Source organism: Arvicanthis niloticus, chromosome 13 (assembly GCF_011762505.2).
Source record: "Arvicanthis niloticus isolate mArvNil1 chromosome 13, mArvNil1.pat.X, whole genome shotgun sequence".
NCBI classification, from domain to species: domain Eukaryota; kingdom Metazoa; phylum Chordata; class Mammalia; order Rodentia; family Muridae; genus Arvicanthis; species Arvicanthis niloticus.
This window is the reverse complement of record NC_047670.1, coordinates 76,619,634-76,645,473: the sequence shown is the minus strand read 5'-3', so window position 1 is coordinate 76,645,473 and position 25,840 is coordinate 76,619,634.

Genomic DNA, 25,840 nt, shown 5'->3' with positions numbered 1-25,840 from the left:
GTTTCAAAAGAAAAAAGAAAAAAATTAGCATAAATACCTGCATTGCCTTGACCAGATGACCAAAGTAGGTGGGAATTATACCCCAAGGTCCCATCACTGAAACCACTGCAACTGTAAATTTGTTCTTATTCAATAAATTTTGACACTGTAAAAAGGAAAAAAAAAAGGTGTCAAGTATATTCACAACATATTTATTTGGGGGTATAGAGACCAGGCCAGATGAAGTCCTAGCTGGACTTTGCTTGCATATGTATCAAAGGATTATCTTGAGCAAATTTTGCCCCCACCCCCAGGAATGCTGGGAATACTGGGGTTGGACCTCCTGGAGTGACTATCTTTACCTTTGTTTTTTACACTCCACAGGGTTCCAGGGATCAAATTGAGGCTTGGTGGGAAGCATGGTTATTCACTGAGACATCTTTTGGGCCCTTCTTTCTTTGAGATATGGTATTCTTGCTGGGCAATGGTGGCGCACGCCTTTAATCCCAGCACTTGGGAGGCGGATTTCTGAGTTTGAGGCCAGCTTGGGCTACAGGGTGAGTTCCAGGACAGCCAAGGCTATACAGAGAAACCCTGTCTCGAAAAAAATAAAAAATAAATAAAAAAAGGAGAGAGAGAGAGAGTGCATTCTTTTGTTATCCAAGGCTAGCCTAGATCTTCTGAACTCTGTTGAGGACTCTTGGAGCTGGAGCTCTAGGCAGGGGCCACTGCACTGCTTATGAGTGCTTATTCAATGACTAAGGAGAAAGACCCACACATCAAACCTATCATCTCACAGGACGTTATTGTTAGCATGAAGGAAAATGATAGTATACTCTAGAACAAGCTGGATCTAATTACAGTAGAATTATGAAGGCAGAATGTAAATGATTGAGGTCTCAGAACTGATGTGTGAGGCTCTTGAAGAAAGAGGTAAGGTAACTGCGGGGTGGGGCTAGCCTACACTATCCTGTTTGTTTGTTGGTTTTACATTTGGTTTCTTTCCGGTTCCTGCCTGTGCTTTCTAAAAGGTGTGCGCCACCCAGTGAGGTCTCAGAACAACCTGCAGGAATCAGTTTGCTCTGTTGTAGGGACCATGAGCCAATGTTATATATGCAGTGAGATCCTGTCTCAAAAAAAAGTCAATTTTTTAAAAAAGTGTTTCAAGGCTAGCCTAGGATGCATGAGATGATTTTTTTCTTCTTTCTTTTTGTTTTGTTTCTGTTTTCAAGATGTTTCTCTGTGTACTCCTTGCTATCTTGGAATCTTGCTCTGTAGACCAGGTTGGCCTCAAACTGAGATCTGACTACTAGGATTAAAGGCATGTGCCACCACAGTTGGGTGAGCTCTCTCTCTCTCTCTCTCTCTCTCTCTCTCTCTCTCTCTTCCTCCCTTCCTCCCTCCCCACCCCCTTTCTCAAAAACAAAATTTTAAGGGATAAGAGCATGACTCTGTAGTGAAATGTTTGGCTAGCATGGTGGGGGCCAGAAACCCAATAACCAGTAGAAAAAAAAAAAAAACAAAACAAACAAAAAAACAAAAAAACTTAAGCCAGGTGTGACAGTGTACCCAAAAGTCTCACACTATTTAGCCTGGGCTAGAGAAAGAGAGAGACCCTGTCAAAAAACAAAGCAGCCTAGAACTAAAGAGGAAGCCACATTGTTGAGAGAGTACAAGACTGACTTTCTGAACAGATTTTTATTGGCTCCTGCTCTGTCCGGTGTTTGGTTTGGTCTCCTCAAAGGGCTGGCTGCAGGCAGTGCTGTTCCAAATGCCAACGTCTGTCCTGAACCTAACCCGCATGTGCCCACCCAGGCCAGCGTCAGCAAAGGTCAGCGAGCAGTCAAAACAGATCTGGCTCATAGGTCGCCTGCTATAGATGCCCCTCAGGCTAGGCCTCCTCCAGCTGCTTGAGAAACTGAATCAGACTTTATTACCTGTGTGCCTCAGCTCTGGTGTGACGTAATAGGAGGAAGACTCCCTTGCCTGACAAGCAGTTCTTTGCAGAATATTCAGCTTGAATATAGGCAGTACTTCAGTATCCAGTTTACAGCAAGTACAGAGACCAAAAGAATAGGGTCATTGAAAAATAAAAGGCTTAGTTAATATATCTAGGTTGGGTATTGGGTTACACTTCTGATTGAGCATTACCAAACTTATAAAGCCTTTGATTAACATTTTTTAAAAAATTGTATAAAAGCAAAAAGGAACGCCAGGCGGTGGTGGCGCAAGCCTTTAATCCCAGCACTTGGGAGGCAGAGGCAGGCGGATTTCTGAGTTCAAGGCCAGCCTGGTCTACAGAGTGAGTTCCAGGACAGCCAGAGCTATACAGAGAAACCCTGTCTCAAAAAACCAAAAAAAAAAAAAGGAAAAAGGGGGCATGGGATAGGGGTTTTCTGGAGAGGGGAAATGGGGAAAGGGGATGGCATCTGAAATGTAAATAAAATATCAAAAAAAGAAAAGAAAGAAAGAAAAGGCTGGGGATATAGTTCAGTGTTAAAAGCATCTGCCTAGCATATGAGACATCCTAAACTCATCTCATAGCAACTCAATGGCTGATCTGGTGAAACAACCCTGCAATCCTAGGATTTGAGAGGACAGAGAAGGACAGACCACTGCAAGATTTGTTACCAGGAAAAAAAAAAAAATTGGGTTCCACTTTATAGGTTCTAAGCCTCATTAGTATAAGAACTTGGCAGTGTGAGTTCTATCCCAGGGACCCATATAGTCCTGTAAGCACCAACCCTGTAAATTGACCTCTAACCATGGCATGCATGCTTACGGGCACACAAATTTGTTGTTTGTTTTTTCAAGATAGGATTTCTCTATGTAGCCCTGGCTGTCCTGGAACTCTGTAGACCAGCAGCCTCAAACTCCCCTTCTCTGCCCCCAAGTGCTAGGATTAAAAACATGCACCACCACCATCCAGCTGAAGATATATTTTTTATTTTATGTGTGAGTGTTTGCCTACATGTATGTATACCAGATGAATCTCTGGCACCCAGCATAGCCAGAAAAGTGTGTTGGATTCTCTGGAAGTGATATACAGATATTACATATGTTCCCATGTGACACTGGGAGCCTAAATCAGCAAGTACTCTTAACCTCTGAGACAACTCCAGTCCACCCATCCACCCACCCACCCATCTAACCATCCACCCATCCATCCATCTATCCATCCATCCACTCATCCATCCATCCATCCACCTACCCACCCATCTAACCATCCACCCATCCATCCATCCATCCACCCATCTAACCATCCATCCATCCATCCACCCACCCATCTAACCATCCTCCCATCCATCCATCCATCCACCCACCCATCTAACCATCCACCCATCCATCCATCCACCTACCCACCCATCTAACCATCCACCCATCCATCCATCCATCCACCCATCTAACCATCCATCCATCCATCCACCCACCCATCTAACCATCCTCCCATCCATCCATCCATCCACCCACCCACCCACCTATCTAACCATCCATCCATCTATCTATCTATCTATCTATCTATCTATCTATCTGTTGGGGAAAGGGTAGATACACTACAACTGTGGAGATCAGAGAACAAATTTTGAAAAACGACGGTTTCCTACTACGGGGACCCTTAGGTTCATTGTCAGGCTTGGTGGCAAGCGCCATACTGGCAGCCTAAACTAAACTTCCTGAGTTGGAACCCAGAAAAATGAGCAGGTTCAGCAGTACTTCCTTGAAAAAGCTCTGTAATCAACAGCTTGGGGGTGGGGCTTCTGGGAATAATAGATGTACATTACCCATTAAAGGGGTAATTACCCTCCCTCTTCAGACATACGGCCCAGCTGGATTAACTCTCAAGGAAGCAGAGGATTCTTTGTACTGTTTTAATCTCTGAAGCTGATCAGACCCACCCAGGGCCAGAGGTCAAACTCAAATTCCATTCTTTTGACCAGGAGGAAATAGCTTTTCCTTGAGCTTCTTCATCTCCACCTTTTTGTTTGTTTTGTTTTGTTTTTTGTTTTTGAGACAGGGTTTCTCTGTGTAGCCCTGGCTGTCCTGGAACTCACTCTGTAGACCAGGCTGGCCTCAGAAATCATCTGCCTCTGCCTCCCAAGTGCTGGGATTAAAGGCCAGCGCCACAACTGCCTGGCTATCTCCACCTTTTTATATTTAAATCCTCTTTTTCTACTGTTACTGGGGAAACAGGAAGTGGGTACAATGCTAACCACTAGGAAAGTGTTGTTCTCAATAGCCCCCAAGGCTACTTGCTAATCACTGTCTAGTGACCTAACATCTGTCCCCAAGAGTTGGGACTAGTTGCTAATGGCTGAAAACAGTACATAGAGGGCTTTCCTTTCCTTTCCTCCCCCACCCCCCCAACCCTAGGGAGGGTACAGTAAAATAGTTGCAGGACCATCTGAGTAGTGTCTATTGGAGAGAGAGAGAGAAGAAATTAAGAGAGCAGTTTAGTTAAGACCCAAAAGTTCTCAGCATCTCTACTAAGAATAAAGTAACGGATTTCATTCCCACTTTGAAAATCCAGAGACCTAATTTGAATGCTGTTCACAGGAAAGGATGGATTTCTGACTGGAGTTTTGCTCCCACCAAGGAATACCAGGTGTATGTATAAAAAAAGAAGAAACAAAAGGAAGGAGAAATTAGAGGCTCCAATCAGTTCTGACATTTTTGGCTTCTGGCCAAGCACAAGAGCTGAAGTGCCTGTCTCCAAACTGTCTGCCAGTTTCTATCTCCTGTTCTTATCAGTTTGAGGACAAATTGGTCTGTGTGGCACATTCCAGGATACTTGAGAGACTCTGTCTCAAAACAACCAATAAAACAGGAATGGAGGCACCCAATGTGATCACAGCCCACAGAAGACTAAAGGAGAAGGAGCAAACATCCTTGGTTATGTAGCAACTGAGACAAGCCTGAGCCACATGACACCTGATCTGGATAAAGAGAAAGGGCCAGGCAGCTGTGGAGCACATCCTTAATCCCAAGCAGAGGCAAGAGAGTTTATGAGTTTGAGGCTAACATAGTCTACTGAGCAAATTCCAGGGTAGCCAGGGCTACACAGAAAAACTATCTCAAAAAATAATAATAGTAAAATAAATAATAATTAAATAAAAAAGGGAAAGGAGCAGGCTGAAGAGATGGCTCAGGGTACTTTCTCTTCTCCTTCCTTCTTCTCCTTCTCCTCCTTCTCCTCCACCACCTCCTTCTCCTCCTTCTCCTCCTTCTCCTCCTTCTCCTCCTCCTCCACCACCTCCTCCTCCTTCTCCTTCTCCTTCTCCTTCTTCTTTGGTTTGGTTTTTTGAGACAGGGTTTCTCTGTGTAGCCCTTGCTGTCCTGGAACTCACTCTGTAGACCAGGCTGGCTGGCCTTGAACACAGAAATATGTCTGTCTCTGCCTCCTAAGTGCTGAGATTAAAGGTGTGTGCCACCACTGCCTGGGTAGGTACTTTTTGTTCTTACAGAGGACCTCAGCTCAGCCCCCAGCACCCATTATCAGGCAGTTTACAACTAGCACCTATAATCCAGCTTCAGGGAATCCAGTGCCTTCTGGCTAACTGCTGGGTGTGAACACATATGACCCATACATACATAATTAAAAACTAAAAAAATTGCCAGGCTGAAGAGAGACAGCTCAGCAGTTAAGACCACTCTCTATCTGGGAACTAGAGAGATAACTCAGTGGCTAAAAAAGCATTATCTGATCTTCCAGAGGCCCTGGGTTCAATTCCCAGCAACCACATGCCAACCAGCTAACAATGGTCTGTCCAGGGGACCCAGAGGATGAGATGATATGGTGGCTCACAACCCTCTACAACTCCAGTTTCAGAAGATTCAACTCTTTGGCCTTTTCAAACATCAGATGTGTATACATTGTACACATACTCAGACAAAACACTCATGTGTAAAGATAACATCTTTATCTTTAAAAATAAATAAATAAAGATTAAAAACTGGGGCTAGAGAGTTGGCTCAGTAGTTAGGAGCACTGACATAAACCCAGGTTTGGTTCCCAGCACTCACATCAGGGGGCTTATAAAGTCCTGGAACTCTGCTCACACTGAAACACAGATATACCGCAACACACACACAATTGTTTTGTTTGTTTTGTTGAGACAGGATCTCACTATGTAGCCCTGGCTGTTCTGGAACTCCCTATGTCGACCAGGTTGGCCTAGAACTCACAGAGATCTGCAGGCTTCTGCCTCTCAAGTTATGCAGCTAAAGTCATGTGCCACCATGTCATGCCAGGCTGAATTTTTAAAAAAAAAAAATTCAAAATGAACAGACAAATAAAAACAAGCCAGGCAGTGGTGCAAACTTTATTAGAACCATTAGAGAGGAAGAGGCAAAAGGATCTCTGAATTTGAGGTTAGCCTGGTCTACAGAGTTCCTGGAGAGCCAGGGCTACACAGAGAAACCCTATCTTGAAAACTAAAACAAACAAACAAACAACCCCCCCCCCAAGAAAACAAAACAAAACCCAAATCAAATAAAAAAAAAAAAAAGTGCATGGAGATGGCTCAGTGGTTAAGAGCACTGACTGCTCTTCCAGACGTCCTGAGTTTAATTACCAGCAACCATATGGTGGCTCACAACCATCTGTAATGGGATCTGATGCCCTCTTCTGGTGTGTCTGAAGACAGCCACAGTATGTTCACATACATACAGTAAATAATCCTTATATATATATATATATATATATATATATATATATATATATATACACTTAAAGAGCAAAAAAATCAAAAACAGAAAAATTAAATTAAAAACAAATTGGGATCCAGTGGTGGTGGCACATTCCTTTAATCACAGCACTGAGGAGGCAGAAGCAGGTGTATTACAGGCCAGCCTTATCTGCAAATTGAGTCCCTGGACAGCTAGGACTACATAAAGAAACCCTATATATATTTAAAAAAAAAAAAAAAAAAAAGGAAGAAAGAAAGAAAGAAAGAGAAAAAGAAAGAAAAGAGAAAGAAAAAGAAAATACAAAAGAAAAAAAAAGAACAGAAAAAAAAAAAAACTAAAAAACAAGCCGGGCAGTGGTAGTACATGCCTTTTATCCCAGCACTTGGGAGGCAGAGACAGGTGGATTTCTGATCAGGCCAGCCTGATCTACAGAGTGAGTTCCAGGACAGCCAGGGCTACACAGAGAAACCCTGTCTTGAAAAACAAAACAAAACAAAACAAAACAAAGAAAAACAACAACAACAAAAAAAAACCCTAAAAAAATCTAAAATAAATATTTTTAAAGATTTTTAACAATTTTTATGTATATGAGTACACTGTAGCTGTCTTCAGCACACCTGAAGAGGGCGTCAGATCCCATTACAGATGGTTGTGAGCTACCATGTGGTTGCTGGAAATTGAACTCAGGACCTTGGGACCTCAGGAAAAAGAGTCAGTGCTCTTAACTAATGAGCCATCTTTCCAGCCCTAAAATAAATTTTAAAAATAAAAGAAAAGAGAAGAAAAGAAAAAATAGAGAGAGCAGGAAAAAGGGAAAAGAACAGTGTGAAGGCAAAAGTTATGTTCTGTATTATATTACTGTACTGAAGAGATCTATAAAGTGGTGACACACACCTTAATGCCAGCACTTGAGAGGCAGAGGCTGGTGGATCTCTGAGTTTGAGGCCAGCCTGGTCTACAAAATGAGTTCCAGGACAGCCAGGTCTACACACACCCTGCACCAGAGAGAGAGAGACAGACAGAGACAGAGACAGAAAGAGACAGAGAAAGACCTATGAAACAAAAATTCAGGGGGTGGAGTTGAGGGGGGGGCAAGGAGATGGCTCAGGGGTTAGGAGCACTGGCTGCTCTTCCAGAGATTCTGAATTGAATTCCTAGCACCCACATGGTGGCTCACAACCATCTATAATGTGATCTGTTGCACTCTTCTGGCGTGCAGATATATGTGCAGATAGAGCACTCATATACATAAAATAAATGTCTTTTTTTTTAATGCTTCTTATGTACGCCCCACTTGCCCAGGCTAGATATCTTCCTGGAACACTGGGGGCTATTGCTCATGTAAGACGACAAGCCATGTGCTTTTTCTTCTGTAGATCAGCTTGGTTGCTTCTCCTGCAAAGGAGGTGCTTGATCACAGCAGTGAGAGGTACTGTGTAAGCCGTAAGTACATCAGTACACATGCTTGCCTCCATTGGTTCGAGCTAGGAAACGTGTAGCCTTGTGTGTTTTGCCTTTATAAGTCTTTAATAATTAATTCACAGCCATGCTCTAGGAATCCTGGGTGTGGAGATACCCAGTGTCCATAGTCCTGGCCTGTATTTCATAATGCTTGCTTCAAATTAGGCACAAACATTGTGACTGTGGTCTTATTCTCACCTCATGGGGTTAACAATAGCTGGTAAGTGGGACTGGAGAGATGGATTAATGGTTAAGAACACTGAGTTCAGAGTTCGAGGCCAGCCTGGTCTATAGAGTGAGTTCCAGGACAGCCAGGGCTACACAGAGAAACCCTGTCTCGAAAAAACAAAAAACAAAAAACAAACAAACAAGAAACAAAACAAAACAAAACAAAAAAAAGAACACTGAGTTCAGTTCCCAGCAGCCTCTTGGTGGCTCACAACCATCTGCAATGGGATCTGATCCTTTCTTCTGGTGTGTCTGAAGACAGCTGCAGTGTAGTCATATACATAATTTAAATAAAATCTTTTTTAAAAGGTAAAAAAAAAAGGGGGTGGAGCTGGAGATGGCTCAGTGGTTAAGAGCACTGACTGCTCTTCCATTGGTCCTGAGTTCAATTCCCAACAACCACATGGTGGCTCAACAACCATCTGTAATGGGATCTGATGTCCTCTTATGGTGTGTCTGAAGACAGCTGCAGTGTACTCACATACATGAAATAAATAAATCTTTAAAAAAAAAGTAAAAAAATTTTTTAATTTAAATAAATGTAAAAAGGGTGGGGTATCCACCTGATGTGTGGCTCACAGTAATGAGTTGGTCCATAGTCTAAATTTATTGTCTTCTTTGTTTTGATCAGCTTGAGACAGGGCTTCCTGCATTCCAAGGTCACCTTGAACTCAATATTAAGGGACATTAACCTTTAAGGCTTGATCTTCCTGCCTTTATGTCTCAAGTGCTAGGCTTACAAGACACAACTTTTTTTCCTGTCTTTTGTTTGTTTGTTTTTGAGACAGACATTCTTTGTATAGCCCTGGCTGTCCTGAAACTTATGCTGTAGATCAGGCTGGCCTCAAACTCAGAAATCTACCTGCCTCTGCATCCCAAGTGCTGGGATCAAAGGCGTGCACCACCACTGCCTGGCTATGCCACAACTTTTTACATGCACACCTGGCTCCTGTTTGAAGACAGCCTCAGTCTTGCTAAGCAACCTGGAGTGTCTTATATTACTTAATTGTCCTGCCAGAGCTACCGTCCAGCCTCCACCCTCAAGCTGGGATTAAATAAGTGCACCACACCTGACAAGAGACGGTTAGAATTTTTGGATGGAATAATAGTAATTAGAATGCCCACTGGCTCCTCCTCCTCCTGACAGCCCAGTCTACCTATGGCCTGCTTCTCCTTGTGCCAGAATTCAGCCAGTTTGCAGCCGCTCTCTTTCTTTGTCCCATAAGATTTGGGCGTTGTGCCAAAGGCATGCCTTTTCTTGTCTTTTACCTCAAGGTTTGAAGAAAGAAGTAGAAGGAGAAAACCTCTGGCCAGTGTCTTTTAAAGCTGTTTGTAGGTGTAGGATGGGGTTGAGACCTTTTCCTGAGATAGTACACTTCACACTGTGGCCAACCAGGAAACAGAAAAGACTCCGGAGACAGACAGTTCTCCCTGGGACAGACATCAGACCAAGGCTGAAGATGAGTACCAGGCTAGAAATTTTCTGATCTTCTTATTTTCTGTTGCTTTCTTTGGACAGGGACTCATGTTGCCCAGGCTGGCTTCAAGCTTGATATTTGCTAAGGCTGGTCTCGAACTCCTTCTGTTCCTGGCTCTAAGTACTTGGGTTACAGGCCAATAACTCTGTCTTACAACCCAACTTGTGTTTACTTCCACCTCAGACTGAAGGCATGTCCCCCACTGACAGCTTTGCCTGTTTTTTTCTTTCTTTATTGTTCTTGGTTTTATCTGTCCTTTTTGTTGTTGTTTACTTCATGTTTCTGAAATAGACTCTAACTCCTTGGCCTGAGCTGGCTTGTAACATACATGTACATATATGTACAAAAATAATAAATGTAATTGAAAAAGATTAATAAGAGAACCTCTTAAATCAGCATGGTGGTATACACATTTAATTCCAGCACATGGGAGGTAGAGGCAGGAGGATCTTGGCCAGCCTGGTATAAATAGTGAGTTCTAGTATTGGTTGATATGTAGTTTAGTATTGGTGGAGATATATATATATATATATATATATGGCTATTATTGGCAGGTGTCTGCAGGGAGTAGGAGATAAAACTATGTAACATAATAGTAACCCACTTGGTATTAATTTCAAGGACATTAGATTGTTTTCACTTAATAGAACTTGGTTTTTGGGCTGGAGAGATGGCTCAGAGGTTAAGGTCACTGTCTGCTCTTCCAGAGGTCCTGAGTTCAATTCCCATCAACCACATGGTGGTTCACAACCATCTGTAATGTTATCTAGCACCCTCTTCTGGCCTGCATGTATGCATTCAGGCAGAAAGCTGAATATATAATAAGTAAATCTTTTGTTTGTTTGTTTGTTTTTGTTTTTGTCTTTGTTTTTGTTTTGTTTTTCAAGACAGGGTTTCTCTGTGTCACCCTGGCTATTCTGGAACTCACCCTGTAGACCAGGCTGGCCTCAAACTCAGAAATCCGCCTGCCTCTGCCTCCCAAGTGCTAGAGCCTCCCAAGTGCTAGAACCAAAGGCGTGCGCCACCACTGCCTGGCATCCTATAGATTTTAAAAATCAGCTATAGCACAAAGATTGGGTAATTACCCCAGATCTATACTGCTGTTTACTAGACTGTCTACTTCCCAGCTACTTTGTTACCCAGGTGCTTGCTGTTTGAGTCTGGCCTGAGTTACTTATGTTCCTTCACTGAGTCCTCAGGGCCTGTCTCACTCGGCACGTACTCCTGGTCCATTATGTCTAATGATGATCCTGTTCTTTCCATCTTGTCTTCCTCCTCCTCCTTCACTTTTCTTTTACCTTCTTCACCACACTTCTTCATCCTCATGGTCCCTACCTGTGGCCCACAACCCAGTAACTAAAACCCCACCTCTTTCTATTCTCCCTAGTAACTGTCTGTAGCCATTTTTATTTAACCAATAGTTTAAATTTGGGGAGTAGGGTTTACCTAGCATCACATAGTGTGTGTGAGGATCTGTTCATGGGGCAACCAGATCTTGGAGGCCAGTATGTTTAGCATTTGAATTCACAGCAGCACTGGATCAACCCCCAACAGATTGTGGTATGCTAACCCCTAGGTGAGACTGCCCCATTGCCTAGCCTCCTCCTAAGGCCTGGCCTGAACTGTGGACATACAGAACACTCAAGAATGAATTGTCCCACGTTGCTTAAGACAACATGAGGTCAGTCTTTCCCATGTTCCTCCTTCACAGAAAAAGCCTCTCATCTTCTGGGCCTGATGGCCAAAAACTGCCTCTCCACGAGGTGCCATGGAGACCTCAGGAGCCTGGGACAACTGTCTGGGTAGTGGACTAGTCTCTGTTATTTTAATTGATACATAGGACATTTAGATTACAATTAATCCTCCTCAGGTCTTTGAGGGTTTGAAGACTGGACTAGTAAAAGAAGTAACTTTTTACTCTTCCTTTGTCTAAAGGAACTCACTTTGCAGTGGCTGCCTCTAGTGATTAACTATGTCTCACGGTGAATAATTGGATAGGAAGAAGTATAAAGTTTACAGTTGAGGCTGGCCGGGCAGTGGTGGCGCACGCCTTTGGTTCCAGCACTTGGGAGGCAGAGGCAGGTGGATTTCTGAGTTTGAGGCCAGCCTGGTCTACCGAGTGAGTTCCAGGACAGCCAGGGCTACACAGAGAAACCCTGTCTCGAAAAACCAAAAAAAGCAGACAAATAAAGTTGGGGCTGGTGAGATGGCTCAGCAGTTAAGAGCACCTCCTGCTCTTTAGGAGGTCATGAGTTCAAATCCCAGCAACCACATGGTAGCTCACAAACATCCATAATGAGATCTGATGCTCTCATATGGATATCTGAAGAAGGCTACAGTGTAACTTTGGGCCTTAGTGAGCAGAGCTTGGAGGGAGTAGGGCCTGGAAGAGCGGGAGAAGGGAGAGGGAAAAAAAAGTTTAAAGTTTATGTAAGGTCCAAGGATGCAAAAGCTTCTAAGAAAGGAAAGTATTTTGGGATCTAGGGAAGTGATGTCTTCAGGTTGGTAAATGCAAGTTATGAAGTTTGGAGGACTGAGTTAAGGTGTCAGGGAGGGCTGAAAATGCCTCAGATTTCTTCCCCTCAATGTGCCACTGTTGTATTTCAACTTCAAAGTTCAGAGCTTCAACATTAAACAGTGGCAACACTAACACACATGAAAATTGTCTCTTTCTGTAAACTTAAAAAGATTCTCATGAGCTTCATGGAATCCACTCCAATCCACCTCTCACAGGTCAAATGGACTCCACATAAGTACTGTCAATCAATAGCCTGTTTCTTTTCCCACCTGCCTATTCCTGAGGGTGGGATCCATTTCCCTTTCCCTGGTCCTGGGACACTCCATCACACACACTCCAACTACCAAGACCATGTGGCTAAAAGTTTCAAATGTGTACCCAAGAAAAAAAAGTTTCTCCCTAAATTCTGTAACTTATCTTCTGCCTTATGTATTTATGTATATGTGTGTATGTATATGTATATCTGTTATAGCATTCGGCCAAGTCCAGGTGTTTCCTAGAACCTGCATCTAGGACAGCTCAGAAGTGGTTACCCACAGGTGCTCCAACTAGGCCTTCATATGTAGCTCTTGATGGTCCCCCAACCTGGACAGCAAGTAAAACAACCTGCTCTTCCTGACCAACATTCTAGCCACTCCCCACCTCCTCACTCCCCCCCACACACCTGCAACAAGGATGCCCTAATGCCAGGAAGTAGTCACAGGCAATTACCCATCCTCCCTCAGACCCTACCTGTTACAGAGCATGGCTGGCATACCCTGCCCTCTCCCCTGAACTTTCCAGCCAAGGGTTCAGGCTTCCCCTCTTCTCTTCCCCCCAAAGCTCCTCCCTATATAATATAATCCAGACATCATTCTCTGTCTCTGTCTCTGTCTCTGTCTCTGTCTCTCTCTCTCTCTCCCTCCCTCCCCATCCCCTTCCTCTTCCTCTTTGCATTTCCCCCTCCTGGACTGCTGTATCTTCTTTCTCTTCCTCCTCCCTCTTCTCTCTCCCCTTTCCCCCAACCCCCATTTTCCCCTCTCCCTCAGGTGCTCTTCCTCTTCCCCTTCCCTTCTGTCTCTTTCCCCTTGGCAACTTCCCTGGCCTCCTTCCTTGGGACCCATGAACCTGCCAGAGAGCAGCTTCCAAATAAACCTGCCTTTATTTACTTTAACTTGGCTTGAATTAGCTCCTTTCCTCTGGCAGAGAATAACTTATCAGGAGAGAGGCATTGGGGGCAGATACTGAAGTAAATTTTATATACATGTATGGAATTGTCAAAAAATGAAAGATATTGTAAAGGAAAAGTCTGGGCTTTCTCTCCTCCACTCATTTATCTTTGTCTGAATTCCCAAGGCAGCGGAGCTTGTTTTAGTGTAATTTTTTTTCTTTTTTGGTTTGTTTGTTGTTTTAGTGATGGTTTGTATTGGTTACTTTTTCTGTTGCTGTGAAACGCCATGGCCAAAGGCAACTTAAGAGAAAGTTTATTTTGGCTTATTGATTCCAAGGGATACGAGAAGTCTATTATGACAACCAGGCAGGCAGGCATGGTGGCCAGAGCAGGAAGCTTCAAGCACACATCTTTCATAAAAGCAAAAAGCAGAGAGGAAGAAAAACATAGGTAAGGAGAGGCTATAAATTCTCCAAGCCCCACTCCACCCCTGACAAGAGATAGACTTCTTCAAACAAGGCCACACTTCTAAAACTCCCTAACTCCCTAGACAGCACCACCAACCAAGGATCAGGAGTTCAAACACCTTATCCTATGGGAAACATTTCTCTTTTAAACCTTTACGTAAGAGCTGAAGAGAGCTGGAGAGACGGCTCAGCAGTTAAGGGCACTGATTGCTCTTCTAGAGGTCCTCAGTTCAATTCCCAGCATCACCACATGGTGACTCACAACCATCTGTAATGGAGTCTGATGCCCTCTTCTGGTGTGGCTGAAGACAGTGACAATATACTCATATACATTAAATAAATACTTTTTTTTTTTAACAAAGAGCTGAAGAGATGGCTCATCAATTAGGAGCACCGGCTGTTCTTTCAGAGGATCTAGGTTCCATTCCAAGCACCCACATGGTGATTCACAACCCTTTGTTACTCTAGTCTTGACTCTATCTTCTGGCCACTGTGAGCACTGCCCTTCATGATGTGCATAGGAAAAAAAAAATACATGCAGGCAGAATGCCCGTACACATAAAGACAGGAACAAAAGTTAAACTATCACATAGTGTTTTATTTAATGAGAAGAATGAATAATTCAAACGGAGCCACTAATGAAGAAATTAGATAAGAGAGTTTTGTTTTGTTTTTTTAAACAAAGTTATGTCGTACCATTTGTGGTGGTTTGAATGAGAGGCTTGCGTTTATGAACATTTGGCCCCAGTTGGTGGTGCTATTGGGAAAGACTGTGGGACCTTTAGAAGGTACCACCCTACTGGAGGAAGTGCGTCCCTCTGGGCTGGTTTCATAGTTCACAGTCTTGTCTCACTTTCAGTCTGCTGCCTCTGCTTCCTTTGTGCAGAAGAAATAAATTTGAGCTCCGGTTCCTATTCTGACTACCATGCTTGCCTTCTGTCATACCTCCCCAGGCATTAGAGACTCTCTCTTGGGAGCCTTAAGCCAAAGTAATCTCTTTCTTGCATAAATTGCTTTTGGTCATGGTATTTTATTCCAGGAACAAAAAGTAACTGATCCTGCATCCTTTGGGAACCTCTGCTGGAAAAGTAGAATGTAGTCTCAAATAATGGCTCTTAATTAATCTGTAACCTCAATCACTATGGAGATAGGGCATAATGTAAAATAGCTTGTACCTGCTTCATGATACGCTGTAGTGGCTGTGTTATGGCTCATCGGAGAGGTTTGTAATGATGTCATTTTAAAATGTTTGCTTTCTATATAATAAATATAATTTAAGAAATGGTGCCAGTAGCTGGGTAATGGTGACACACACCTTTAATCTCAACACTTGGGAGGCAGAGACAGGTATATCTCTGTGAGTTCTACAGATCAAGTTCCAGGACAGCCAGGGCTACACAGGGAAACCCTGTCTTGAAAAACCAAAAGATAAATAAAAAGGTGCTAGGCGTGATGACAACACCAATGCCAACAGTAACGGAAAAAAAGAAAGCAGAAGAGGCAGGGCAGCACAGCTGCACTTTCGCAGACTCAGCTTGGTGGTGCAGGCCTATGATGCTGGCACTCGGAAGGCAGAAGCAGGAAGACTGACCCAAGTTCCAGGCCATCTTGATCTACATAAATAATTCCAGGGCAAAGGAAAGGAAGGAAGGGGCTGGAGAGATGGCTCAGCAATTAAGAGCACTGACTGCTCTTCCAGAGGTCCTCAGTTCAATTCCCAGCAACCATATGGTGGCTCACAATCATCTGTAATGGGATCTGATGCCCTCTACTGGTGTCTGAAGACAGCAACAGTGTATTCACATACATAAAATAAATAAACCTTTAAAAGAAAGAAGAAGGGGGCTGGAGAGATGGCTCAGTGGTTAAGAGCACCCTCATACTCTTCCAGAATTCCTGAGCTGCTCCTGAGTTCAATTCCCAGCAACCACATGATGGTTCATGACCATCTGTAATGAGATCTGATGCCCTCTTCTGGTGTGTCTGAAGTGACAGTGTACTCACATAAAATAAATAAACCTGAGTTCAATTCCCAGCAACCACATGATGGTTCATGACTATCTGTATTGGGATCTGGCGCCCCCTGCTGGCAGATAGGTATACATGCAGACAGAACACTGTATACATAATAAATCTGAAAGAAAAAGAAAGAAGTGAGAGAGAGAGAGAGAGAGAGAGAGAGAGAGAGAGAGAGAGAGAGAGAGAGAGAGAGAGGGAAAGAGGGCTGGTGAGATGGCTCAGCGGTTAAGAGCACTGACTGCTCTTCTGAAGGTCCTGAGTTCAAATCCCAGCAACCACATGGTGGCTTACAACCATCTGTAATGAGATCTGATGCCCTCTTCTGGGGTCTCTGAAAACAGCAACAGTGTACTTACATATAATAAATAAATAAAGCTTTAAAAAAGAAAGAAAGAAAGAGGAGGGAAGGAAGGAGGGAAGAAAGGCAGACAAGTAATCCGTGTGTTGTGTATTAGACATTAATTCTTATTTCAAACATGACAAGTAGGCTTGATAATCTCAGCACTCAGGAGGCTGAAGCAGGAAAGTGAAAAATTCAAAGCCAGCCAGGTATGATGGCACACACCACGTGCATGCCACCAAATGTTCACATATGGCAAACAGCAACGATAAACCAAGCCTGTGATCCTAGAATCTCTGGGGACCAAGAGGATCCGAGGGTCCCCCACCACCACCCCATGCCCCTACCCCGAACTGCGTCCTCATCCTCATTGAGGCCAGCTTAGGCTATGTGAAGTCCTGTCTGAAAAAGAAAACAAAAGCAAACAGGCCTTGGTGTTGACTCGGCCCTGGAATCCTAGCGCTCAGAAAGTACAGTCAGTAGGGGCAGAAATTCAATGCTCTTAGATCTCAAATTGTCTCACTCAGTACCTGTGGCTCCTGCCAGCGCTGCCCGCCCCGCCCCCACCAGAAGCCTCTCCCTCCCAGGGGCTGGGCATTGCTTCCCTTCTCCAAACCTGATCCCCATAGCCCAGTCATTTTGTCTACCCAGGTCTCTTGGCTCTAGCCACATCTCAGAGGTCGGTTCTCTCCTGCTCTCCCTTCCCCTCTTCCTTCTCATGGCCCAGTTTAGTTGGCTGGCCTTGCTCAACCTGAACTCTTCTTCCCTCTGCCTGCTTTCTCCCTATTCTATAATATTCTCCATACCTTAGGAGTCATTGTATCTTCCTCTTTTTTTTCCCCCCCCAAATACTATACTACGAGGTATGTTCCAGGCCATCTTGGGGCTATATAAGACCCTTCCTCCATCAAATCAACCAAATAAAAAAATCCTGCCAGTCTCCTCAGAGATTGTTTCTGGGTGTGGTAGTCTATGTCTGCAATCCCAGAGTTTGGAAGACTGAGGAAGGAGGGTTGAAAGTTCCAGTCGATAATGAGCTACATAGTAAGTTCTAGACTAGCCTGTCAAGTTCATCCAACCTATACCCCCAAGTCCCCATGTGGCCAAGGATAGATAGGAGTATGGCCCAATAGAAAACTTGCAAAGTTACTTTAAAAGATTTGAGAGACTGGGTATGTGACTCGTTGGATAAAAAGTGCTTGCTGTATAAACATGGAGGTGTGAGCTCAGATCTCTAACACCACATAGAAGCCAGGCATTGCAGAGGGCACCTGTAACTCCAATGCCAGGGATGGGCTGATGCCTGGAGCTCACTGATGACCTAGTCTAATTGCAAGGATGGGCTTCAGGTTCATAAGAGACTGTCTCAGAAAAATAGTAGAAAGGCAGAGGAAGACACCTGATTTCCTCTGGTTTCCACAGGCCTCTGCAAATGCATGCATGTGTGTAGCCACCTGCGGCCACGAATCAACTGGGTTCACCTGAAAAGGGGGCTGGGAATGAAACGGGACAGAGGGGGAAAAGAGATGAAGCCAAGACAAAGTTCTCTGATCAAGGCTCAAACCTTTAATGTTCAGCTCTCAATTTAAAGGGGAAGGCTCAACCCACAACCCCTCCTGGTTTCAGATGGAGATGGGTGGGCTAATGTTCTTGGTCATAGCGGGGAGAAGTCTCAAGGCAAGCCCAGGAGCAGTTCTGCTTCTGTGTTCTGTGCTGCTAAGGTGGGTAACTCCACCTAGATCCTATCACTTGGTCTGTTGTGGTAGGCAAAGTCTCTCAGGCCTGCTCATGGCTGGGGGAAGGGCACACACACACACACACACACACACACACACACACAAATAAATAAATAAAATAAATTTCAGTAAAAGTATTCAGCTGGGGGGGGGGGTGTGCAATCTTTTAATCCCTGCACTTACAATGCACAAGTAGGTTTGAGGTCTAGCCTGGCTCCAAAATGAGTTCCAGAACAGCCAGGGCTACACAGAGAAACTGTCTCATCCCAACCCTGCCCCCTACCTAATATGTCTATGGTTTATTTTGTTCTATTGAGACAGGGTTTTATGTAGCCCAGGCTAGACTCAGACTTGATATGCAGTTAATGATGATCTTGAACTTCTGATCTTCCTGGTTCTATCTCCTTGGTGCTGGCTAAGATTACAGGAAGGTACCACTAGGCCTGATTTACTTCGTTTTTCAGGAGATGCACTTTTTTTTTTTTAAAGATTTATTTTATGTATAAGTACACTGTTGCTGTCTTCAGACACACAAGAGGGCATCAGATCCCATTACAGATGGTTGTGAGCCTCCCAGCCCCTTCTATATGCTAGGCTTGTATGGCTATGACTCTACCACCGAGCTGTAGCCCACGGTTCATCTTTGAAGGAAATGCCCTCATCTTAGGGACAAAGAGTCAGAGAGAGTAAGGTAACTCCCTGGTTACCTGACTCTCAAGGTGCTTACTCACTATTCAAACTGTCTTCCAGAGTCACGGCCAGGGGCAGTTGTTTACTAAGGTGTCTTCCACTAGTTTACACACGCTCCCTCCCACACTTCTAGGAAACCCCTGGCACACAATAAGTACCTCAAGAAATGTCTTTGAGAGGAAGACAAGCAGGTGGGGTAGGACTTGGGAACTTTTGATTCCGGCCTAGGGAACAAGATACCTTTGGATCTTTGTAAAGTGAGTCTCTCAGACGATCTAGGCGAAGGGCTAGAGCCATTACCATAGACGTTTCCCAGCTCCGGCTTTTGCTTCAGTCCTAATAACTCTGTTTTTCTGCCTCCTACAGAAAAGTGCCCCTATGCTGCCCAGAAGACCGAGGCCCAGGAGATGCCGAAGTGCTACCCTGCAGCTTCTGAATGGCTCACTGCTGCCATCTGCTGGCGATGAGCAACATTGTTGCTTCCCTAGGACTTTTCTTGTGATTCACAGAATGCTTTTCTGATGTTCTGACACGCTGGGCTGATCTGGACCACGTGAAGGTTTTTTGCTTTGTTTTAACATGTTTTAACATTTATAAATGTTTTAACATTTATTTGTGTGTTGTCCGTGTATACTTGCATTTGCCACCATGTCTGATCACCTGATTAAGATCCCAACAGAGACGAAATCTTGAATTCCACATGTGCATCTTGGCATAAGACACATCTTTGTCTGTCTGTCTGTCTGTCTGTCTGTCTGTCTGTCTGTCTGTCTGTCTCTTTCTCTCTCTCACACACACAAGTGTGTGCACAATAAATTAATAAATAAAAATATTTTTTCTAAAAATAAACATTAGGTGACTTTTTTGTTTTTGTTTGTTTGTTTGATTTGTTTTGTTGAGACAGAATTTCTCTATGTAGTCCTGGTTGTCCTGGAACTCAGATACTCACCTGCCTCTGCCTCCCAAGTGCTGGGATTAAAGGCTTGGGCCACCACTGACCAGCAGGTGACTTCTTTAAAAGTAGTTTCCCCTCCCTTGCTGTTCTTCAAGCTTAGCACTGGTGGGTACCACTGGGAACTACACTGTGAAGGCAGAATACAATGATACAGACTTTCTCCCACCCGGAAACAAAGAATATTCCTAACGTAAGCCTATAATTCCCATTTCATCAATGAATTTCTGTATTATATGAATTGGTCTTTTCTACTATTCTACAGTACAAAAATTAATAACTAACCCCACACACAAATTCTTTCTTTCTTTTTTTTTTCCTTTTTTGAACAGAGTCTCAGCTACCCTCACTTTTTTTAACAGGTCTAGCCTACCCTCACTCTGTAGTCTAGCCTGGCCTTCTTGAACTTGTGGCAATTTCCTTCTTTCCTTCTTCCCACAAGTGCAGGGATTACAGATTTGTGACACCTCTTGTTTTGTCTTAGTTAGGGTTTTATTTTGCTTTTGGTCACAGAGTCTCACAATGGAGCCCTCCAGGCCTGAAACACATTATGCTCTCAAACTCAAAGATCACCCAGCCTCTGCCTCCACGGTGCTGGATTAAGGTGTGTGCCCCAACACCTGGCTGGTGTTGTTGTGATAGGATCTTATTGTGTACCTCAGACTGGCCTCAACTCAGGATCCTCTTGCCTCAGCCTCAAGAGCACTGGAGTTACAGGCATTTGTCACTGTAGACTGATGGTGTCTTTGCGTCTTCCTTGAAAGGGCTGCTTGCTGGCTCTCTGTACCTTGTCAGAGTTTTGCTGAGTCTGTGTACCCATGTCTATGAGTCTACCTCTTAACAACCATAGTTTCTTTCCTTTCTTCTTTTTTAAAATTTTATTATTTATTTATTTATTTATTTATTTATTTATGTTTTTCCAAGACAGGGTTTGTCTGTGTAGCCCTGGCTGTCCTCAAACTCAGAGATCTGCCTGCCTCTGCATGCTGGGATTAAAGGCGTATGCCCCTACACTCAGCTTCTCCCCTACCCCCGGACCCTGACCCCTGTGCTCTCACCCAGCTCATGCCTGTCCTGAGTTCCCTGTTGCCTAAGATGACTTTGAATTCCTGATCCTCCAGCCTTTAGCTCCTGGGTACTGAGACTATAGGCTGTACCACCAGGATGGCCCCATAATGTTGTTTGTTTTTGTCTGTTTCACATCAGAATGTATCTCCATCTCCAGGAGAATGGTTTTAACTCTAAGAAAGACGTCACGGTTACAGTCTCTACCGTTTTTTTTGTTTGTTTGTTTGTTTTTTGTTTTTTTTAAAGTTGCTAGTGAAGGTGGGTTGAGATGGTTTTACTACTGGTTCTGATGTAGAAAACCTTTTTTGTGTGTTTGTTTGTTTGTACACCACCACTGCCCTGGGGCGGCCCATGGCTTTAATCCTAGCACTTGGGAGGCAGAGGCAGGTGAATCTCTTGTGAGTTGGAAGCTAGCCTGGTCTACATATTGAATTATAGTTTGTTTGAGACTGTCTCAGAACAAACAGCCGGACAGCATTGGCACATGCCTTTTATCCCAGCACTTGAGAGGTAGAGGCAGGCAGATTTCTGAGTTCAAGGCCAGCCTGGTCTACAGAGTGAGTTCCAGGACAACCATGGCTACACAGAGAAACCCTGTCTCAAAAAACAAACAAACAAACAAACAAAAAACCAGAAAACAGAAAAACAAACAAACAATAACAGAAAAAAAACCCCTGTATGTCACATGATGACCCATGCTTTTTCTTTTTTTATAATTTATTTATTTTTATTTTACGTGCATGGGTGTTTTGCCCACATGTATGTCTGTGTGAGGGTGTCGAATTCCCCAGAACTGGAGACACAGAATGCCATGTGTGTGCTAGGAATTGAATTTGAGTTCTCTAGAAGAAGCAGTCACTGTTCTTAGACCTTACAGTCATCTCTCTAGCCCCAGTTCCATGCCTTGCCTTTAATATCAGCACCCAGGAGGTAGAGGCAGGCCCACCCATGAGGAGCAGCAAAGAGGGAGGAAGAGAGGCCTGTCACCAGGGAGGTTTCTTGATTTCCTGTCTGTCCTTGAGAGCCGGCCTAGTGTTTGTTCTCCCCCAGGACTTGAGAATCCCAGCAACTGCTTCTCCGTTGCTCTCTTTGACTCTGACTGTTACATGTAAACCTAGTGGAGGGATACTTTGCATTTCTATAATGGAAACAGCTAGAAGGTCCTCTCAGAGAAGCAACCAAGAAGCTTAAAATCTTACTTCCCAAGACCCAGGAGAGATGGATCAGACCTAAAAGGCACTCAGAAGGGGACTGGGGTACTAGGTATTGTGTAGTAGAACCTATTAGACGTCCCAGTCTGTCCTCTTTGTAATCTAATACCTTCCTAGGGTGCTATCCCATTATTTTTAGATCCGTAAGGTCTCCTCATGAAGCAAGGAAGGACCAAGAAGTTATAAGGGGGATGGGGTGGGGTGGAGATAACATGTGGTGATATCTATGGGTGTGTTGACTTTCTAAGACTCAGCCTGTGGTTCCCGTGTCGCCACGAATGCCCATGAGTGTATGACTGTGGCATGTGGTGTGTGCCTATGTCAGTCTGTGTGTGTCAGGGTAGGGGCTCCCTGTGGTGTGCAAATGTGTTGGGAGGGGGTGATGGTGAGAGCCTGGCTCCTTTGCTTCCACCCCCATCCCTGCTCCCATCTGGCCTTGATCAGTGGGTCCCTGGGGAGGGAGCCGCGGTTTCGGATACAGGAAAATGTTCCAGGAAGCGGCCACTGTGCTGAACCCGGCTTGTGCTCCCCCAGCGGAAATTGTTACAGGAGGGAGGAGGGGAGGGAGTGTTGAGATAGGATTAAGGATGGAGGAGGGTGGCTCTGGGCTCTTCTCTGGATGGGATAAAACTGGATAAATTGATGGGAATCCCAGGTCAGGCAGGATCCTGGATGCTACTACCTCAATCATTTAATGCAAAACTTGGAACGAGGAAAAAGGGTCCCTTTACCTTTTTATTCTCTGGAATCTTTTTTATAGCTCTATTACCATGAATACCAGCTGGGGACCAGGATACCTGGGTATTGCCTGAAAATGACTTGGCTTGGTGAGGGGCTAAAGAGTCAGCCCCTCTCCTCTCCGCATCGAAGGGGCTTTGAAGCTTGTGTCCAGGACTGGGAGGGATGCCTAATTGGGATAATGGAGGTTAATGGGGCGCCTGGAGGGGGGTGGCCACGCTTCTAGATCAAAGAGGCCAGCTCTTCCCAACCACCACAGCTGGAGGTCACAGCTGGAGGGGGAGGGGCAGGGGCTTAGAGCCAGCCAGCAGGGGGTGCTCTGGCCTCGGAATGCTTGTCCTCTGGTGTCTTTGGCTTCTTGGATCTGCTTTTGCCGAGAGCGCTTCTGAGGAAAGTGGGATTAGAAAATCTGAAATCCTCTCTCTGGTCTACAGAGTGAGTTCTAGGACAGCCAGGGCTACACAGAGAAACCCGGTAAAAAAATAAAATAAAATAAAATAAAAAAGAAAAAGAAAAAAGAAAAAAGAAAAAGAAGAAGAAAATCTGAAATCCTGAGGTTCTGAGTCCTCTTTCTTGGGTGCTGGGGAAGAGAGGACAGGTCAACAGGTCATCCTCAGGTTGTTGCAGGGTCCCAAAGCACTAGCTTCAGATCCAGTTTGGAGAAAGCCAAGGCTGGGAGGCTAAGTTTATAAGGGAGGCTGAGAAAGACCCGGCTGGGCATCTGGGGGTGCTGGCTAGGATGGAAGTAAAGGGGCACCAGCGCTCCCCCACCATCGCCCCCCTCCCCGGGGTTGGCGCTCCCTCTCGGGCTCTAATCGGCGCGGCGGCCGCAGCGGGCAGAGTCAGCGCCGCCAGTCTCCGGGACGCGACTCCCAGCAATTGTGGTCGGGACCGCAGATATGCAGCTGCCTCCCGCCCGGGCGCCTGGCCCGGCCTGCCCCGCCTGCGCCCCGCCCCCAGCCGGCCCGCCCCTTGTCTGCCAGCAGCACCCGGACACTGAGGCATGCAAGAGGTCCCGGGCGGCCAGCGTAAGCAGTGGAGATGCCCCAGTCCAGACCTCACTACGTTGTCCCTCTGGCCGCATCTGTTTCTCCTACAGCCTTAGCTGGAGGCTGAGACTCATACTTTCACTGTACGCCTTGCTTCGAGCCTCTACGAGGAAAAAGTCCAGCAGTGCTTTGAAAGAAATGCGGGGGGAGGGAGGGGATGTCCGACTGAGAGAGAGGGGGAGAGTGGAGATGGGCGTGATAGCGGACTCTCATTGACAAGGGCAGCGGGGAAAGTTTCTAAGTAGAGGAGAAAAGGAGGGAATGGGAGAAAGAAGCAAGGGCGAGTGTCGAGGGGTAGGGAAATAGTACTTTAGAGGCACTCCAGCCTTTCAGGGGCTTCCTGATAGAATCATGAGAGAAAGCGCTCAGATATGACGCTGGCCCCTTCCTCAATGTTGAGAAGAGCCACAGGCGATTCAGGGCCATTCTCAGAACTGAACTTTAAAACCTGCATGCCTGCTCGTTCCTCCTGTGAGGCTGGCTCTCCTTTCCACTACAATCTCGCCTCACCGTGCACTTGGCTTGGTGTGATGACACCGATTGCTTTCCTCATCTCCAGTTTTGTCCTCCAGCAACTTGTGATGATGACACTAACAGGTATCATTTATGAAGCAAGTGCTAAGTGGTGGACACTGTTTATAAGTTAGGGATAGAAGTGTAGTCCGGTGGTAGTTACTGGTATAGTCGGGTAGCAGTTATAGGTGTAGTCGGGTAGTAGTTATAGGTGTAGTCTGGTAGTAGTTATAGTTTTAGTCTAGTGGCAGTTATAGGTGTAGTTCAGTTATAGTTATAGATGTAGTCAGTGGTAGTTATAGGTGTAGTCCGGTGGTAGAGTGCTTATGTAGTTTGTGTAAGACCCTGTGATTGATGTCCAGTACCAAGTGGGTGGTTCAGCATACGTTTCTAATTTCTGTCGGTTTTTAAAAATTAGCCAGGCTGTAGTGCCTGACACCTTTAATCCCAGCACTCAAAGGCAGAGGCAGGCAGATTTCTGATTTCTGAGGCCTGCCTGGTCTACAGAGTGAGTTCCCAGACAGCCAGGGCTACACAGAGAAACCCTGTCTGAAAAAACAAACATAAAAATTACTTTTATTTGTGTGTGTGTGTATGTGTGTGCTGCAGTGTATATGTGGTAGTAGTCAGGAGTCAGTACTCTCCTTCTACCATGTGGGTCACAGGGATGAAACTCAGGTCCCCTGACTTGATGGCAGGTATCTTTACCACAGACTGAGCACTACTTCTGATCACTATGACAACCTTGGGAGATTATTGTCTTGTTTCCCCTTTCTAGGGGAATCATAGGTTAAACTGTTAAACTGTTTGCCTAAGCTTGCACCATAATAAATGGCTGACAGACACAGACCTGTCAGGCTCCAGGACCCCCTTTCATCTATGCCGCCAGGGCCACTGGTCTATGCAAACATTTCTGTATGTTGTCCTGGGGGTCAAGTTCACATACCTTGCATAGCTGATGAGACGTTTCCCACCCTCACCCACGCCCACCCCCTGCTTTCTCTCTCATGTACTGGAGTGGAACTCGGGGGAATTTATGCTTGTGAAACATCTTACCGCTATCTACAGGCCAGCATTCACACATACCCCCCCCCCCCATGCCCTTTATGTGTGTGGCAGAGTTTCACTAAATTGCCTATGCTGGCCTTAGGCTCTGGAGTAGCCCGCAGTTTCTGGAGTAGCTGGGAATGCAGGCCCATGCCAGGAGGCCTGTTTCAGCCTCCACCCTATGCTGCCGATGACATATTCACTATCTGCATCACAGAGGTGTTAACTCTTCTTTTACCCTGGGACCCTGTGCATTTGCAATCTTTCTATTTTGTTGTTGTTTGTTTGGGGGACAGAATGTCAGGATGTAGCTGCCTGGCCTGGAATTGCACAATTCTCTTGTCTTTCTGCCTTCTGTCCCAACTGTTGGGATTACCAATGTGTTCCACCTTGCCCAGCCAGGCCAATTCTTATTTTTATTGAGGCTTCCTCATCTCCTTCCATTTCCTTCCTTCTTTGCTCTGGTAAACTCTTACTACATAGCTCAGGCTAGTTTTAAACTCATGGCA